The following is a 19052-nucleotide window of genomic DNA, read 5'->3' as shown; positions in this document are numbered from 1 at the left end:
TCCCAAAATTAGCAGAAGCAGAGACCTCAGCGGGGAAACAGGAGACACCATTTATTAAGCTGTTGTTGGGCATAATGCATTTCGGCCTGGATTAGGCCTTCCTCAGATGCCAACGAAAGTGTTCAGGCGACTCTGCTGCTCGAAAAAGTAGTCCATGCCGCAATCCTATTTGTAGATAGGCGCCACGCCCACCGATGGAGTGGAATCACGCAGCCTGCCGCTCGTAGGAACTGCAGGGTCCATAATGCAACAGCCAGGTGAGTGCTGCTGGTGGTGTGTCCAAGTGGACAAACGTTGATGCGGCAATGTGGCGAGCAGCAAAAGTCAGTAACCCGCAAAACAATCAGCATGCTCCCTCCGGTCCCCTTTGCGTTCCAGCCTCCTAGTCCCGATGTGTAGCGAGCAGGGACCCAACAAAACAGTGCTAGTGAGTCCCCCGTGAAGTCACGGTTCAGCCATTGCTGCCGCCCAGGAAAACACCGATGTTCAGAGGCGGGCTTGTGACAGTAGCAATACCTTGCTTAATTATGAGACTGCAAACGCAGGGTCCAGATGTGTCCAAGCCTCAAAGTGGAACGGGGTCACTGAAGCGCATTATCTGGAAATGCGCGCAAAATGAAACACCATCTTCTCCCAAAATTAGCAGAAGCAGAGACCTCAGCGGGGAAACAGGAGACACCATTTATTAAGCTGTTGTTGGGCATAATGCATTTCGGCCTGGATTAGGCCTTCCTCAGATGCCAACGAAAGTGTTCAGGCGACTCTGCTGCTCGAAAAAGTAGTCCATGCCGCAATCCTATTTGTAGATAGGCGCCACGCCCACCGATGGAGTGGAATCACGCAGCCTGCCGCTCGTAGGAACTGCAGGGTCCATAATGCAACAGCCAGGTGAGTGCTGCTGGTGGTGTGTCCAAGTGGACAAACGTTGATGCGGCAATGTGGCGAGCAGCAAAAGTCAGTAACCCGCAAAACAATCAGCATGCTCCCTCCGGTCCCCTTTGCGTTCCAGCCTCCTAGTCCCGATGTGTAGCGAGCAGGGACCCAACAAAACAGTGCTAGTGAGTCCCCCGTGAAGTCACGGTTCAGCCATTGCTGCCGCCCAGGAAAACACCTAAATATATATATATATATATATTTAGAGCGAGAGAGATATTCTTCCTAGTGGGGCACAGTGTATAAGATGCTTTTTCTCTGACACAATTTCCTTTGCCTCTTGTGCCCATGGTAATATTTATCCAGTGCACAATTATATCACATGCGCATGCCAGATTCGCCTCTTTTGATTAATACCGCCCCTGGGTAGGGTGGCACACTCTGATGTGCCTATCTAAAAAAATAATTAGTTCCTGTTTAAAACTGCCAGGAAAACCTATGGCTATATCACCGAAGCTTTTGAAAAATTGTGCTTGCTCGGTCTTGTTCACTCCAAAGTGTGGCACTCACATGAATGTTGTACTGTTTGATCTGGAAGGGCATGCTACTTCGAGTGAGAAGGCATAATGGTACTCTGTGCAGCTCAGTAAAATGGTGCTGGTCATTTTAGGCCTATGATACCTTGCCTGTGATGGCCACATTGATGCATGATAGATGCCAAATGTTTCACGTTAGGTTTAGTTGAGCCACCCACTATGCAGACCCCTTCACCTATCAAATAGTTAATCCCCTTGGCTTCAAAGGGAGCATATGCGCCAAAAATCTGACTTCGGCCTTCTTGTGGACTCAACAGGTTAAAAGGTATTTTGATAACTTTGTGGGGGGAAATTAAGCACTTAAAATAACACGCACTTATTACATGTGGGTGACACGTGTTATGGAACTCACTTTGAATTTGGAGCATACCTGCTAAGTGTTCCCCAGGTCATGTGTGAAACCATCAACCAGTCCAGCTTTTAGGTTAACATCAGTAGAAAACTGCATATCCCAGAATTCAACGGCCCTTAGCTAAAAACCTAGGACGTTCTGAAGGAGTCGCCCATGTCCTGGGGGGGCACGCCGACCCCCGGAGTGGTGTGCTGTGCGTCACTCAGCGTTCCCCGGTGTGCTCCCCGCCGCAGGGACGCGGGAGGCGTCTCTGTGGGGTGTGTTGAGCGGTCCGGGCCGCGGCCCCCTCCCTCCGTCACGCGCAGCTCCTCCCCGCCTACTGACAGCCAAGATGGCCGCGAAAGAGTGCAAGAGACCCGCAGGCACTGACAGCTCCTGAGGTGAGGAGGGGGTACCGGAGGGAGGGTCAGGGGGGCCGGCGGATGCGGAGCTCCCCGGGCCGGCACCGGGGGGTACAGGACATCGCATTACTACTCCCTCCTGCCCGCGAGCAGGGGTGGAGGACTGTGGCCGGTCTAACGGTTCCGAGCTCCTGACAGGAAGAAGAACATGCACTCCGGGGAGCTGTGGTTGGAGGGAGGAGAGTGACTGGGGGATGAGAGTGTCTACCGGCCCCAAAAATAGAGGTGCTACAGGTGGTGCGTGCTTAGAGGGTGCTGGCGTCCCCCATGCAGCGTGAAACAGAGAAGCCAGCGAGGAGCAAGTCAGACTCGAGTGCCAGGCGTCCAGGGTGTGTGTAAGAGATGAGGGTGAGCGCAGGGATGTAAGTAATGGGGTCGCTAGCAGGATTTAGAGGTAGCGAGAGACCGCATGAGGAAGGTGTAGTAAACAGTAACAGGGACCTGGGCGAGGAACTACCCAAGGACTGAGTGGTAGCAAAGGGGCGCAGATGCATGGGAATGAACCAAGCAGGGAAAGGATGAGGTAGTGACAGGTGAGATAGCAGAGAAAGGAAGGGATCCGACAAACAAGAAAGAGAAACGAGGGGAAAGCAGTAAGAGCGACACACATCTCCTAGAAAGAGCGCTAATTTAAAGATGGTTCAGCTGACAATACCAGAGGCTAAGAGTGGCTCTGAAAGAGAGAAACTGCTAGAGAACACCCGAGATCTACATCGTTCGGACGCGCTTTAATGAAGCACTGCACTATACGAGTTCACAAAAAGAACAACAGTGTCATTGACAAAGCATCCGTGAGAGCCGGAGACAGGGGCATTGTCAACACAAGTGAGATTTCTAATAAACATGACCGCTGACCCACAGAAAGTGGCGATTGTAACATTACACGCGTACACTGATAGGGACGCTCCGATAAAGTACGAGTGACAACTACATAGAAAGATGATGTTGAACTATTGACAGCATAGGCGAGAACCACAGAGACCTGCCACGCAAGATGATGTTGAACTATTGACAGCATAGGCGAGAACCACAGAGACCTGCCACGCAGCACTAAAGAAAATCACAGCTTTTGAGCGATTTGGTACAGCCCTCCAGTCTAACCCATCAATTGCCAAGAGCATTCCTGCACAACTCATTGAAGATGACACTTTCACATAACATAGGAAGATACCTTTGAGCGAGGATAAGAGAGACGGACACTATAAAAACATGAAGACAAACTACAGTTGAGCCTGTCTATTGGCACTACTCAGACTTGTATGAGAGCTTGAGGAAGGACTGCATACATAGAGTACAGTAAAATAAACAGTAACCAACTACCTCTCCTATCACTGGTTGACTTTATCCTTGCCTTTGATCATGTATATTTATTTATTTTATTTATTTTTAATATTTCTAAAGCGCTGCTTATACCCGTAGGCGTCTTGGCGCTGTATGCCAATTATATGTGAATGACTCTGAGCATGAATGACTATTGGGTAAACAACCAGGTTTTCAGAAGCTTACGGAATTGAAGGAGGGTGGGACTTCGCTTGATGTTGAGAGGCAGAGTATTCCATAGCTTGGGGGCGGCCACCAGAAAGCGGCGATCGCCCCAGGTAACAGTTTTGGTACGGGGGGTAACTAATTGGTTAAGGGTGGCTGATCTTAGGACTCTGGAAGGTTTGTGCAATTGTAATTGGTCTCTTAGAAACTGGGGGCCTTGGTTGTTGAGTGCCTTGAACACAATGCATAAAGATTTGAATTGGATTCTTTTGTGCACAGTGAGCCAGTGAAAGTCTTTAATGCTGTTGGAAATGGATTCGAATTTGGTTTTGCCTGCAAGCAAGCGTGCTGCGGCGTTTTGAATGGTTTGCAGTTTGGTAATAACTCTAGATTGAGCATTTAAAAAGAGACCATTACAGTAATCCAGGGAGGACAAGACAAGAGAGGTGACCAGTGTCTTGATAGCTGATTCAGGTAGAAAAGAGTGTATTTTCCTGATCATCTTAAGCTTTAGATGTGCCGAGGACACCGTTTTATTGGCATGGTCCATAAAATTTAAGGCATCATCAAAGATGATGCCAAGGTTCCTAACTTTGGTAGCAGGAATAGGAGGCATACCAAAGGTCTCGGGCCACCAGCTTGAAGGCCATGCTGGCAGAAGGGTTCCAAAAATGAGTACCTCTGTTTTTCCCGAGTTCAACTTTAAACAGTTGGTTGACATCCAGTCTCCTATATCTAGGAGTCCTTTCTTGAATTGTTCGGCCACTTGATCTCCGTCCCCTTTGATTGCCAACACTAGTTGGGTATCATCGGCGTAGGAGGTTAGGCTCATCCCATGTGCTTTGATGGTTTTAGCAAGGTCCGACACGTAGATATTAAACAGTGTCGGACTCAGGGATGAGCCTTGAGGGACGCCGCATGGGGCTGAGAGTTGGGCCGATTGATAGGGTCCTAGGATGACAGCCTGCGTTCTTTTGGCAAGAAAGGACGCAATTAGGTTTTTAGCAGTGTGACAAATTCCAACACCCTCGACCCGGTCGACCAAGATGGTGTGGTCGACCGTGTCGAAGGCCGCGGATAGGTCTAACAAGACCAAAATGGCTGTGCCCCCCTGGTCCCTGATTACCCTGATGTCGTCAGCCGCTTTGATCAGGGCTGTCTCTGTCCCATGGAATTTCCTAAATCCGAACTGAGTATTATCTAGGAGCTGATGTATAGTGCCCAAACTGCCTTTTTTTGCTAGTTTCAGGCTATACAAATACTACGTATGTACATACTGAGAAACTACTACTGAACTTGAGAGACCGCTTCTATTTTGAGCTGTGTTAGACCCAAAGTGTGTCTGATGCAATCAGAGAGAGATATTTCAAGGTTATGTTTCCAGATAGAATGGGTGAAAACTATAAAGAGCCGGAGACTGCCAATCTCGCATAAGGGAGAAACCTGAAAGTACTGCGGTAGATTCTGAGAGAAACGAAAAGGGCCCAGACAAGGGAAAAAGTGCCAAAGATTACGACTGAGAACCCAAAAAGTGATAGATTGACCACAAGAGATGTACTGTACGGAGATACTACAGGCACAAGTGAATACCACAGAGTACGACCTTTCAACATGACGTTGTTTTTGCCCCTCCACCTTTGTTTTGTTACCCGGATTCTCTCTACACATATAAACGTGTGCATTTTTCAGGATGTTGATTTAAGACAACTGTAGAATGAAAGCCCTGACCAATGTTCTCGCTGCATATTCTGAAGTTTATGCTGAACTGTAGGAGCTCTGGTTTATTCATAGGTAAACAATGTTAGTTCCTTTTGTACAGGCCTGTTTGTGCTGCCACCTCAGGTAGGCTCAGTTGGATCTGAGTGTGACAGGCCACTATATCAATGGCTTAAAACATATAGCTGTGTGGAGGAATTCTTGAAAATCAGTCCTTGGCGTACACCCAATTAAAATCAAGGTCCTCTGTTTTCATGTTAATACGTCTGCATTGTGTGACTTTTGCTTGTCTTGCAACCAAAACTATAGATCTAAATTGGTTTGTAGGCTTTAGTTAGATATTCACCTGTCCCTGATAGGTGAGAACCACAGCTAGGTTGGCCGAAGGTGTGATGGGACTGGATCGCGGGGCCTGATGAATCACTTGTAAATCCTAATCAGATTAGTAATGTGGTAAATGGAGGGAGGGAGGTTACAACACTGTCAACCTTGGGTTGCCAAGGAGAAATGGGAAACATCAGTGATCAATATACAGCCAAGCAGGAGAAATAAACTCTCTGTGCGAGAGATATCGGATACTTTGCTTGGTATCTCTCCAAAATCTAGATGTTAATGTTCTGAAAAGCTTGAAAACAAATATATTCTAACATATTGGCAAAGGCTTAGCTGTCACTGGTACAGCAGGTGCCGTTGCACCGGGGCCAGGTGCCCAAGAGGTCTGTTACACCCAGTCACAACGGGGACAGGGACTGCATTTTATCCTGCTTGCATTAGGACTCTGGTTCCCTCAGTACACTACTGCACGCTCACCAGTCTTTCTTTATTTGAGGTTATGGTATGAATGCTGCAGTGCACAGAAGGAATTTATTTTACATTTGTACATATCCCAAGTATCATACGTCTGACACTGTGGTTATTTATATAAATACAAATGCACATTAAACTTTAATTAGCTCATACTCCATCGACTTTTGCAGTGCAATAGTTTTATCCAATATATAAGAACATTTGCAAAGTAAAATATTAGCCTGTTTCAGATCTTTCTGCAGTCTGATAAAGGAAGGGCTACCGGTTAGGTTGGAGCAATATTTGTGTTTCTCATGGGATTTTTTCTATTATGCAGCTAAAACTACTAAACTGATTTACTCCAAACTTTACAGGAGGATAGTGCATTGCTTAATGTAAAATACATTGTGATTTAGGGTAAATCTAGACAGTAGTTTTTATTACATTCTAAGAAAAACATGTAGTGCTGTTTAGTCTTTGATATTTCGGGATTGCATGATTCTACTGGGGTGCCTTTTAGTTACAAACCATGAAGTACCACTTGTGAGTTAAAATCCCTGCCTTTATTTTGGTGCTTCCAGTGGAAAGCGACTCCCCCAAACCACTGGGAATCCCATAAGAAGTAGGGCACACCACATAGGTGTAGAATCTGTCTTGTTCTGGATTTTATTTTTGTAAATGGTCTCTGACTATTCAACACATCTTGTGTCAGATCTTTAGACTCAGGGTGAGGTTGACCTGCCTTGGATTACGATATATATCCTCATGGGCATCACCATAGATATTCTTGGGAAACTGTGTTAAGTCTCATTATGACTAAGTTGTAAAAACTAAATAAAACTCTGATATTAGCCAGTTATGTTATGCAACTCAATTCTAATGGTTTCACCCATTCCCTTCCAACGGAGTGTTCCTAAAGTCAAATAGAAATATAATGTTATTAAAGATATGTATCCCAAGTGACACTTATGAAATACAGCTGTTCCTGTAGAGCAGTACCAGAAATGTAATCCTTAAAGCCAATGTAGTTTTTAAAATATACATCACATTTAACATTCAGATATCTCTGCAGGGAAAAAAACATGGTTGAAAGGCAGTATTAGAATTCGAGATGTTGAGACCATTTTTTAAATTACAGAAGTCACTGCACTGAAAATATCCCTTTCAACGACCTATATTAGAAGTGCAGTTGGTTCAATGCAGTGCCAATTGGCTGTCCTGGCGGGTTAAGCAGAATACTTGGTATTTCCCTCACCTTAAAACAATTCCCTTAAAAATATCAACTGTTTCCATGATCACCATTGTTGTAGATATGAGAAGTGCAGGGAGGATGGGGAAATTTGTGTTGCATCCGACTGCTGAACAAAGTCAAATCTTTTGAATGTATGTCCTTTACTGTATCTTTTTTCAGCATGTTTATATGTGTGTGTATGCATTTATAGTATATATATGTATGTATTTACAAAACATTTGCTTTTATTGGACTTGGAAAGGTGGACTGTATGAAATTCAATAGATTGAATATTATCATTGGCATTTGCACATTATTATGTTATCAGGAAACTATTCAGCATTTTTGGATTAATGAAGGAATTGTATTTGATGTTGTATCTTCATTGATCCAACAGAGAAAAAATATTCAATATGAGATAATAGATGGTGATCAAAACATCCTATATTTCATAGTTAAAGCCCTCTGCAGATATAGTATTTGTTGTAACTTAAAAGGAAATTGTAAATATAAGGATTTTGTGTAAATTTTTTGATATTTCAAGCAACATATGCGATTCTTGCACATGGAGTACTGTTTACAGCAGAATTGTACTACTTGGCCCTTAAAAATAACAGGTTGCACGAGATTCAATGGCTATATTTGAACGTTTGCACTTTACTTTAGAAAATAGAACACACAAGGGAGTATTATGTACATCAGGCATCACAATGGTTTGCGCATCAGAAAACGCAGAGCCTAGGTAGTAGTATTTGTGTGAAGTAGTGGGAATTGTTCAGAATCTCTCACGTTGTTGATACCTTCTTGTTTAGAAAAATGTACCCCAAGATGTTTCTATTTTAATTGTTTTGTGAATTATAGGTATATAATCATGCATAGGACATTACTATAAAGATGTACTTTGAGCAAGAGAAATTGAATGTCTGTGCCCAACCAATGTGTTGGAGAAACAATGAAGTCTTTCTTTCTTCTTTTTTTCTCTCCTCTCCTGATCTTCTCCTCCTTTTTATATCGAATCCCCCATGGTATTTCTTTCTCTTCCTTGGATGTACATGTGTAGTGTACAAATGAATTTATATATGTGTGGTTGTATATTTATACTCCTTAAGGAAGGCACTTAGGATTTGGGTACTTTACCTAAATTATTATTATGAGGAAATTCCACACTGAGAAACATCATGGAGTGATCAATGAGTCCCTAGTTTATATATGTTAGTGGTCAAGCCGTTATTTTTAACGGAGGTGAGGTGAAGGAATTGTCTCTTTAGATACACAATCTGCACTTTCGTAACTCTATGACCCTGTTGAAGGCTATGTCTGAAATGCGTTGGTCTTTGTGTTTGTACTCGAGGGAAACATGAAAATAAAAGGATTGGGAACCTGAGCCGTGCTGCTTTCTTCTTTGCCCTTTTACATGTGTTGGTTTGCCAGCAGTGTATCTTGTGGGTACTGTGGAGGTGATTAAGAATATATATAAAAAAAAAAAAATATATATATATATATATATATATATATATATATATATATATATATATATATATACATTCATACATACATACATGCTTTCAATGGCAAAACAGAAACTGAGTTATGGTTTTGACTTATAAGTGTAAAATCACTGATATTCGCTAGTTATGGTATGCAACACACCCCATAATTCATGCCGAGCGCTCTGTATTGCTCTTGCCTTTCTTTCATGTGCCATTGGGAAATAGGGGTTTTGAGCATGCCGTACATTGCATATCCTAACTGTTTAAAAAAATGTATTGCATTTCTAGGGTTTTTTATGATGACTTTGCTTCCAGCCCCTGCTGCACACAGCTGAGTGCAGCAGGCGCCATTACCATTGTCGTCAGCCATGCCTGCAAGGCTTGTCCACAGACTCTGGCTTGCGACCATGACTTGCTCCTAATCCACCCATCGCCAACAAATCCCGGTTTGCGACAGACCAAGTCTGTGTGGGCAACCTACCCCCTCTACACACATCCCTTGGCTCTACATAGCATAGGTTTCTCCACTATATATTTTTCACGTTTTTTTAAATACATTTTTTTTATTTTTACGAAAACCATGATTTTTCTTTTTTTTACACAAATTGGTGCATTTTTTAAATAATGTCTGTCTGTTTTAAATGTTTTTATTACCGGTTTGCAAGCTTCTGAGCGACCCTCTAGCACCTCCCTTGGCTGGACACTTCTCATGATGTCCCTCATAGTTGTGAACTTTTTATCCACTGCATGAAAAATCACGATTTTGACAAAAGCTGCTACTTTTATGCTAAATTTGACCTAAATCAATTCAGCGGTTTTGCTGTACGTGCAAACAAAATTTCCAATGGGAGCTAAAATCAAAATATGCATCTTTTTATTTTTTTACTTATTTTTTTTAACTATCTCTCTACTATTTTTTTTTAACTGAAAATACCTAGTTAAAGAGGAGTTAATGTTTCTTCTGTACACCTCTAACATTCAATTAAAATAGCATGGTTAAAGGCAGTTACGATTATGAAACGAAACTGAAAGCCCACAAATTATCATTATGGTTAGTTGCACAAACTGTAGCTTATCCTCCAAATGCATTGCTCATGACCTCTTACACATGATGTGACAGTAACACTACAAATTGTCATTGTTGCCATTAATGGTAACATTACATTTCACCTTAGCATTGATCATGTTTTTCATATTAAGAGCAAGAGTTAAAGTGTGTTTTTTTGATGTAGCAGAGAGCAAAGTTTCTTCTTCGAGTTAAATTGTAAAATGGTCATTTTTTTATTCCCCGCCCCCACCAATTAGCCCCGAACGATTTGCATGAAATTGAACATATTTCAACTTGACCATACATGCCATTTGATTGAAATGTTTTGTCCAAATTCATCAAATGTTGGCCGAGTTTTATAAGCAAAGCAAAAATCGCATTTAGCAGCATTGGCATGGATGGTTATTGCCGTGCTATGTTTCACATGTGCACTGGTTATAAACTAAGTTATGGACCCAGATTCCGAGCACAGGTGATTAAATCCGTGAATTGAGATAGAATCATAATAACTACGCTTCTCCTCGTTTGTTTTTTCACGTCTGAGAGAAAATAAGCATAGTTTTCTCAGTTAAGTAACATGGTTCTGTGAAGCTGTAATAGTGTGCCACTCTATTTTTATTAGTACTCTTGGTTATTTAGAAACATGTATTTTTACTTCATAGTATGTCTGAGTATATGTGTATATATATATATATATATATATATATATATATATATGTATGTATGTTTTTCTTTTTTTTGTTTTCTTGACATGGCGGCAATAGCATGTTTTTAGTTATGCTTGTATTACACTTTCAAGAGAAAAACTATTCTTTACTTTGGTGTTTGAGTCTGCGTGAATTTGTATTTGCAATTACATGACTAATCAGAGAATAATGCAGAAAGTCACTAACCATGAGGTGAAGCATAACTACTGTTGGGGAATTATTTTACCTTTTAATGTGTGGTTTCAGTCTTTATAGTTAAACGAGGTAGGATATTAATGGTGGCAGTTTTGTATGTGTAAGGTGGTGCTTGTACTCAAAGCACGAGGTCAAGAAAGGATTTCTGTCTACAATTATTAGAAAACGTAGATAGTCTCTTCTAAACGTTCATCTTTAGCTGTGTAATGGTGTTTGTGGCTTGGAAATGGATCGTATTTTCTCATACACCACGAAAAATCCAATAGGAGAAGTGCTGATAGGCCAGCACTCGGCATTCATTTCAATGGTAGGCACTAATCAGGGTTGTGAAGCAACTTTGCCCATCATCCAATCCTCACTCAAAGCCTTGGGGATCATTTTGGATGAAACTTCTATCAAGAAATCCCATTGAGGCTTTGGCACCAACAAGCAACTGAAATACAGGGGTCACCTGACCCCAATGCATTTAAATTATTAGGTTATTAGGTTTCACAAAGTACAAAACCACCTGTGTTGGGACAGGAATGCCCCCCTGCATAGTGTACATATGTTTCTCTGCCATGACGGCTTGACTGTGTGCATCTTGAAACCTTGTTTTTGATTTTGCCTTTAGTCTGACACTAATTGTGTGTGTGTGTGTGTGTGCGCGTGGGGGTGTGCGCGCACGTGTGTGTGTGTGCACGCGCGCATCAGCCTTTCCCACAGCATGAGTGAGGTCCTGTCCTGGACTAGGTGGAGTCCACAAAGCGTGCCCCTATTTCAACGACTGTGGATTTCTGCCCTTGTTATGGGCTTAGAATGTAGATTGATGATAGCAGCAAACAGCGTTTTGTGACTCTATAGATGTGACCAGACCTTTTTATTTATGAGACTGGAGTGGAGGCCTACTGTGCCCTGCCCCTTTTGTACATTTTCTGCCTCTATACACTAACCAAAATCCTAGTACTAACAACCCCAGCATATGGTGTGCTTGTTTTTGGCCTGAATGGTATATGCATTGTGTGTATGAGTGAATCAGTCATGTAGGCCGATGTTATCCATTCCTGACCTTGTGCATAACATGGAGGCGAGGTTGTTTTCCTAAATAGTGCAAGTGAACTGCTGACATTCCTGAACATGGAGGGAGAAGACCTAGACCATGAAGTTGGGGGATAAAGAGACATGATTACTTCAAAAATTCTATGTGGAGCTGCTGATTAGTGTTTCTGTACCACTGCCATTTTGGTAGTTGGTAGGGGTGAAGGATAGAACTGCAGTCTCAGTTCAAGATGAAAGGCACCCTTATGTCTTTTCTTTGATCACAGTATGGCTTATGGCAGGCAGGTGCTTAAAGCTCATACATCTTAGTGCCTCTGTTGTTGGTGCTCACTACTAGAGACTACTCGTCTATGAGGAGTATCACTCTGCACAAAGGCTGTGCCAGTAAACCAGCCTGTAAAGGTCCCTTGAAAGGAGAACCATCCTAAACCGTTTCAGATAATGCAGACAGTAGATCCGTGTCTGTGCAAAGGGGGTGCCCACTGACCCTCTTGTTGATTTAGTTCTAAGCTCTTAATGACCAAAAGGAGTGCTCCTCAGAGTACTCGGAGGAGTGCTGTGCAACCATGGCTGGTATCAGCCTGACGGCAAGCTTCCCAGGAGTGAGGCGACCTCGCGTGAAGTCTTGTCTTGCTGCAGGAAGCTGTTCATCTTACCCGAGGTACCTAAAAGCAGACCTACTTGTTGAGAAGAGGGAAGGAACCTGCCAACACTGCAGTAGCCAGAAGCAGCAAGACCTCAATGTTTGTAGTGTCCCAGGTGTTAGTGGGAACCAGACATATCTGGTTCAGGTTCGGGGCAGGAACTACAGAATCCTGAATGGTCATTACTCATGCACCAAAAACTGAGACAGTGGCGAAACCTGTGCCGCAGTGACCCAAATAAGTGTGACCGCGGCTCACCTTGTGCCACTGTGACCAAAGAAATGCATCTGTGCCTCACCCTGTTCTGCTGTGACCCAAAGAAGTCCGATCATGGATCATCCCATGCCACTGCGTCCTTGACACTGGTGTGGCTACCTTGTGCCTCTGCATCAGATCTTAGCACCATGAAAGGAATGAGAGTGATACTCTAGCACCCAAACACAGGTAGGAGTGTGGCCTTAACAAAATTTACTCTGGTGCCTTCGCTACTCTAGGTTACCTCAAATTTGGAGCCAGAGGTCAGCCCCCTCTGGCGCCCAGGGCTTTGACCTCGCTACAGCAGAAAGAGGCTGCTTCTGATTCAAAGCGGACACACTCCTCTGCAAGCAGGAGAGGAGCTGCCTGCTGCCCCAGCCTGCTGGTCTAAGCCATGTGGTTTTTGAACATGCACCGTAATGACTCTAGAGTCTATTTGTGAACTGGGCATTCCTAATCTCATGGTAAATTAGGCAAAGGACTCCCTTACTGTTTCCTTGTCAAGAATGCCCCAAACAAGCCCCACAGACACCATGTGGTGGACTACGCATATCAGATGTGTGTAACAGTTAGAAATGTCTCTGTTCAATTCTAGTTCTCCTTTCTAGTGCTGCCTTTCTTGAGGAAGCCCTTACACTAGTTCTTTCAAAGGGCCACACCCACTGCTGGGTGCTTGACTCCTAAGACCTGGCGACCCCTGACCTATAACTCTTTTCCCCAATAAAGTCTAAAGTGGGTGGATCTTGACAAACTGGCAGCATGGTGCTCTATCCTCAATAGGCTTCATCCCTGTTCTAGGCCTCTCTCACAATCTGTTTAGCAATCTGAGCATGCCATCTGCCTGTCTGATTACATGAGTACTGTGTTAACTGGATATTATCTATTGTACTTGGAATTTTTTATGGGTTTGGTAAATTGTATGTACAGTGAAATGAAAGTAAATCTTATGGTATTATGTTTTTACTGAAAGTCAGAGGGGATGCTAGCAAATCATAGAACTGTGAAACAACGAGGACTTGTGTTCTGATAAATCAGAAGTATGGCCTAAACAGTCTATGCTGAACAGTCCCTTTCAGAGTGTATCCCAGAATGTTGTACATAAGGCTGGTCCCTTTCAATAATGGCACAGAAATATAAAAAGATGGAATGTGCCCAGAGTAATTACATGTGGCTCAGATAGATTTATTATTTACATGTACAACTTTTGTGATCTATTTAATCTCTATGAAGACTTAGTTTGGTGATTATTGCAAATAAGGGATCTACGAATAGCCAATGGAAATTGCTTGCCTTTTCATCATTGGACTTCTACTTTATTGAGACCTTCTCCACTGTCTATACAAAGGGTTGGACAGATTAATGCCGACAAAAATATTGAGGTGCACTAAGGACGTAAACAACAAGAAGACAAAAAATTAGCTATGTGCCTTACAACATTGGAGGTTATCATACAGCAAGACTACCTTAAACATGCATACTGTACTACAATAGGATATACAAATCTTGCATTGTGAATGGAAAGAGACCTCTTCAATGTAAAATGTCCAATCAAAAGAACTACATAGGACCCTCTTAGAATTCTGCACCCATGAGCGCTCTTTCACCAAATACCACACTCTCAAGTCGTCTGTGATGTAGTTAGTAGCCAGTTTGTCACCAAAACAAATAACCTGGAGGACTAGCCCAGATGAAGACAGCCCAGCAAACAAATAACAATACAAACAGAAATAAGAGCGCAGAGAATAGACACTAGCTTCATTCAATCAGCGCTCAGATTCTAAATTTAAAGAACTCTACATAGTAAGTAGGCCATCTATATATATATATATATATATATATCCACATTTGTAAAGTGCACAATCACCCGTTAGGGTCTATAGGCGCTGGGGGCCGTCGGGAAGATTAAGCAAGCTATTGCCCAGAGTCACATGGTGCTGGGCTAATCTGCCGCCGGTGCCGGGGATCGAACCGTGATCCCCAGATTCCGGAGTCAGTCGCCCTGGCCGCGGCGCCACACCTCTTCCCATCTGGACCGCTATCGGACCTCTGTCTGGCATGAATCTATAAAGAGATCTTACTTAACATTTCAAAACCTCTTTTATCAGACAACTCATCAAAAAAACAAAACCTAGATGAATCATTCCCTGCCAACTAGTAACCAATCTACAATGTCACAGATCTCTAACTTTACAAATCAATCAATCATGGCATTTGTAAAGCACACTACTTACCCGTGAGGGTCTCAAGGCGTGGGGGTGGAGGAGGGGGGGGGTTAGGGGGGGGGATGCAGCTACTGTTTGAAGAGCCAGGTCTTGAGGACTCTTCTGAAGGATAGCAGGTCTTGGGTCTGCCGTAGGTGGATGGGGAGGGTGTACCAGGTCTTGGCGGCGAGGTGGGAGAACGATCTGCCACCGGAGGTCGCTCTTCGGGTGCGGGGGAGGTCGGCGGAGCGGAGCAGAGCTGGCAGGTTGGGGTGTAGAAGCTGAGTCGGCTGTTGAGGTATGCTGGTCCGGTGTTGTGGAGTGCCTTGTGTGCGTGGGTGAGGAGCTTGAAGGTTATCCTCTTGTTGACGGGCAGCCAGTGCAGGTCTCTCAGGTGAGGTGTGATGTGGCTGCGGCGAGGGATGTCGAGGATCAGGCGTGCAGAGGCGTTCTGGATGCGTTGAAGCCGTTTCAGGAGTTTGGCCGAGGCTCCTGCGTAGAAGGTGTTTCCGTAGTCCAACCTGCTGCTGACGAGGGCCTGGGTGACCGTTCATCTTGTTTCGGTGGGGATCCACCTGTAGATCTTGCGGAGCATGCAGAGGGTGTTAAAGCAGGGGGAAGAGACGGCGTTGACCTGCTTGGTCATGGAGAGGGTGGAGTCGAGGATGACCCATAGGTTGCGTGCGTGGTCGGTGGGTGTTGGAGCTGTTCCCAGTGCAGTCGGCCACCAGGAGTCGCTGAAATGTGGTCAGGGTCCAGGGGGTCTTTAGACAAGGGTTCCTCTGAGGGCGGTGTTGGGGTCGGTGTGGATCTAGAAGTGCAGGTGTTCGGCGGTGCTGAGTGTTTCGTCGGTGCTGGTCGAGACTCTGAGGTTGTTCCTGTGGACGATGGCAATTCCTCCTCCTCCTCCTACTCCGTTGGTGCGGTCCCTGCGGGTGATCTTGTAGCCGTCCGGGATGGCTATGGTGATGTCGGGTGCCTAGGAGGGGTTCATCCAGGTCTCCGTCAGGAAGGCGACGTCTGGGCAGGTTGAGTCGAGTAGGTCCCAGAGTTCAACTGCGTTTTTGCTGGTGGAGCGGGTGTTGATGAGGATGCATCGGAGGTAGTTGGGTTCTTTCCTGGTCGTTGGGTTGGCGGGTCAGATGCTGGTGTAGCTGCAGTTCTGGCAGGAGAAGGGTCCTTGTGTGCGCTTCAGGGCAGCCATGCAGCAGGTGCGGAGTCGTCGGGCTTTGAGTGCGTGGAGGATGCTGGAGTTGTAGCGGAGTCGGGCGTTGTGGCGTTCGCGGGGGCCAGGGGTCCTGGCGCTGGGCGCGGACAGGCGCAGACGGGCTTGCCTTTGGCGCGCCCGCTGCAGCAGCTGCCATAAGAGGGGGAGGTGGGAGGGAGGAGCAGCTGGGAGATGGAAGTGGGCAAATGGGAGAGCGGGGGGGCGGGGCCGCAGGGGCGGGAATGGGCGGGCAGAGAAAGGAATGGGCAACAATGGAGAGGGCACAGTAATGGCACAGATGGGAGGGGGAACAAAAGACCAACAGTGAACTTACAAAAAAGCACAAAAGAACTTACAAAAAAGCACGAGACCAACAGTGAACTTACAGAAAAGCATAAAAGAACTTACAAAAAAGCACAAGAGACCAACAGTGAACTTACAAAACCACAAATAACAATGGCCTAAAAACCAAACTAGGAGCAGGGAGGGACTCGAACCCCTGACAGCAGCAGCAGGCTAGGGCCCGGGCACACAGGCGGAGCTGTGCGGTGTGGGGGGCGACCTACCAAGGGTCGCTCTCACTGCCGTGCAGCGGCCGGCATAAGAAGGGGAGGTGGGAGGGAGGAGCAGGAGGGAGGAGCAGCAGGGAGGTGGGATCGGGCGAATGGGAGAGCGGGGGACGGGACGCAGGGGACGCAGCGGCAGGAACGGGCGGGCAGAGAAAGGAATGGGCAACAATGGAGAGGGCACAGTAATGGCACAGATAGGAGGGGGGAACAAAAAGACCAGCAGTGAACTTACAACAAAGCACAAAAGAAGTTACAAAAAAGCACAGGAGACCAACAGTGAACTTACAAAGCACAAATTACAATGGCATAAAAACCAAACCACGAGCAGGAGCAGGGAGGGCCTCGAACCCCTGACAGCGGCATCAGGCTAGGGCACGGACACACAGGCGGAGCTGTGCGGTGTGGGGAGCGACCTATCAAGGGTCGCTCCAGAAAGGAACGCTTAACTTTCTGATTGCCAAAAGGGCTTCTACTTGCGCAGAGTCACTGAATCCAGCTGATCTCCATTTGGGATGATCTGAAAAAGGCAACTGAAATAAAGTAGCAGCTTTACTATCGGGGAATGTACGGGTTACATTTGACACTCTGAACCACCAGAATCTACTGGAGACTAGAATAGCTCAGCATTCAAGTATCATCCTAGAATGCATCTCCTACAGTCTTCAAGGCAGGCACAGCATTGTTTCATTATCCCTCCTTACATCAACTGCTTTCGCCACTCACTCCAAAGTGCCCCAAGTCTCAATTATCTGTCCACTTCTGTTCAACCCCTACTTGACACCGTTACTGGAATTTGCCAATTCCTTCAACCTAACCCAGCTGCAATTATGCTGAAGACACGCCAATTGCCCTAAAACTGGAAATCCCTGAACAATGAGTGGTCCACTTTCTTCCTGCCACTGAGAACTAGATGGTAGCGAATCACTTTAAACTTCAGTTTGAAAACAGAGATCCTTTTGTGTGGATAATGGGGATCTAAACCCCCACAGCTGTTTGGCCAAAGGCATTGGAGTTCCAGCTGTTTACATCAAATGAAGTAATACATTTGTGAGTGTTTATGGAATGCTATGCGCTCACTGATTTCTCAAGCGTGTCAAGTCACAAGATGCACCTTTGACATAATGTAAACACTCAAACACATCTTTCCTCTCCTAGGATGCCCCCAGAAAATACAGGCCACTATTGCTCTCGTGATTTAACATGTAAGACCATGCAATGGTCTCTGTCTACGGGCATGTTTGGCCATACTGGGTAAACCGCAGAGTGCTGAACACGGTAGTAAGCCAGCTACCTCTCCTTTTCTCGTGGGGAGATGCTACATAGATGCCTCAGGCCCTTCAAAGGCTCCCTATAAAATGGTGCTATGCCTTCAGTGCAGTCTCCATTATCTTTACAGCCATACATAGCACAGACACCTTGGTCATTCAGTCTAAATTAAAAAAAAATTGTTCCAGATTAGAGTTCTATCCTTTAGACTTACCACCTCTATGTTCATTCCCTCTGAGAAAAAGAAGAGCATCAACAGAACCTTGCTAACTGTGCAAGCAGTAGAACTTTGGAACTCATTCCCTGCAAGCATTCAAGACCATCTAAAATTCAGGATGGCACTAAAAACCTGACTTTTCTAGACTAAAAGTTTAGGATGGGTTTTGCAGGTCAACTCGGCAGCAAGTAAGCCATATTTGCAGTATAACAAATGTTCTCTGCTACTCCAAGATAATGATTTTCCCACTACTGATCGTGGTGCTTGGTAACCACAACCTTGGATGGGTAATATAGAGTGCGACATTGTCTCATTGAGCACAGATTGGTTGGTGAAAACAGCTCTCACCAAACAGAGGCCACCTCATTGGTCATTTGACCTACCATTTGGTCTCTCAGAGCCACACTAACCATCTGAAAAGGATATAGAGAGAAAACAGTGCCCACATGAACTTTGCATCTTTCCTTCATCCACCTGACCATAAACGCCCTCCCCTGCAAGGCCTGGCCAGACTAGCATCAACCATTGCATGAGCCGAGGCTGACCTCGTAGGTTTGTAAAGCTTACCATTACATAACCTAGCCTGCTCCTCTCTTGCGCCCATGTGACCCCATTAGGCATGTGTTTCAGAAGTTCTGAATGGTCCATGCAAAGTACTTATCCTGGTGACTGCTAGACCACTACATGCCTCTTAGCTTGCTCATCTTTCAGTCCTAGGTGGTATCCTGATGACTTGTAGGCAGTCAGTGCTCTGGGATGCTCCACAGCTCACTCC

At 45.0% G+C, this 19052-nt stretch overlaps 1 protein-coding gene across 3 annotated transcripts in view; it reads left to right on the top strand.

Moving 5' to 3' along the window:
• The first annotated feature begins 2081 nt into the window (after nt 1-2081).
• Nucleotides 2082-19052, top strand: part of DENND4A (DENN domain containing 4A) — a 587116-nt gene continuing 570145 nt past the window's right edge. For all 3 annotated transcript variants that reach the window (XM_078683021.1, XM_078683023.1, XM_078683019.1), the window contains exon 1: nt 2082-2201. The gene's annotated coding sequence lies outside the window, so the exon portion shown is untranslated. The remainder of the gene's footprint in view (nt 2202-19052) is intronic.

This window comes from Lissotriton helveticus, chromosome 3_1 (genome assembly GCF_964261635.1).
Source record: "Lissotriton helveticus chromosome 3_1, aLisHel1.1, whole genome shotgun sequence".
NCBI lineage: Eukaryota > Metazoa > Chordata > Amphibia > Caudata > Salamandridae > Lissotriton > Lissotriton helveticus.
This window is presented reverse-complemented; position numbering and strand designations above follow the sequence as displayed.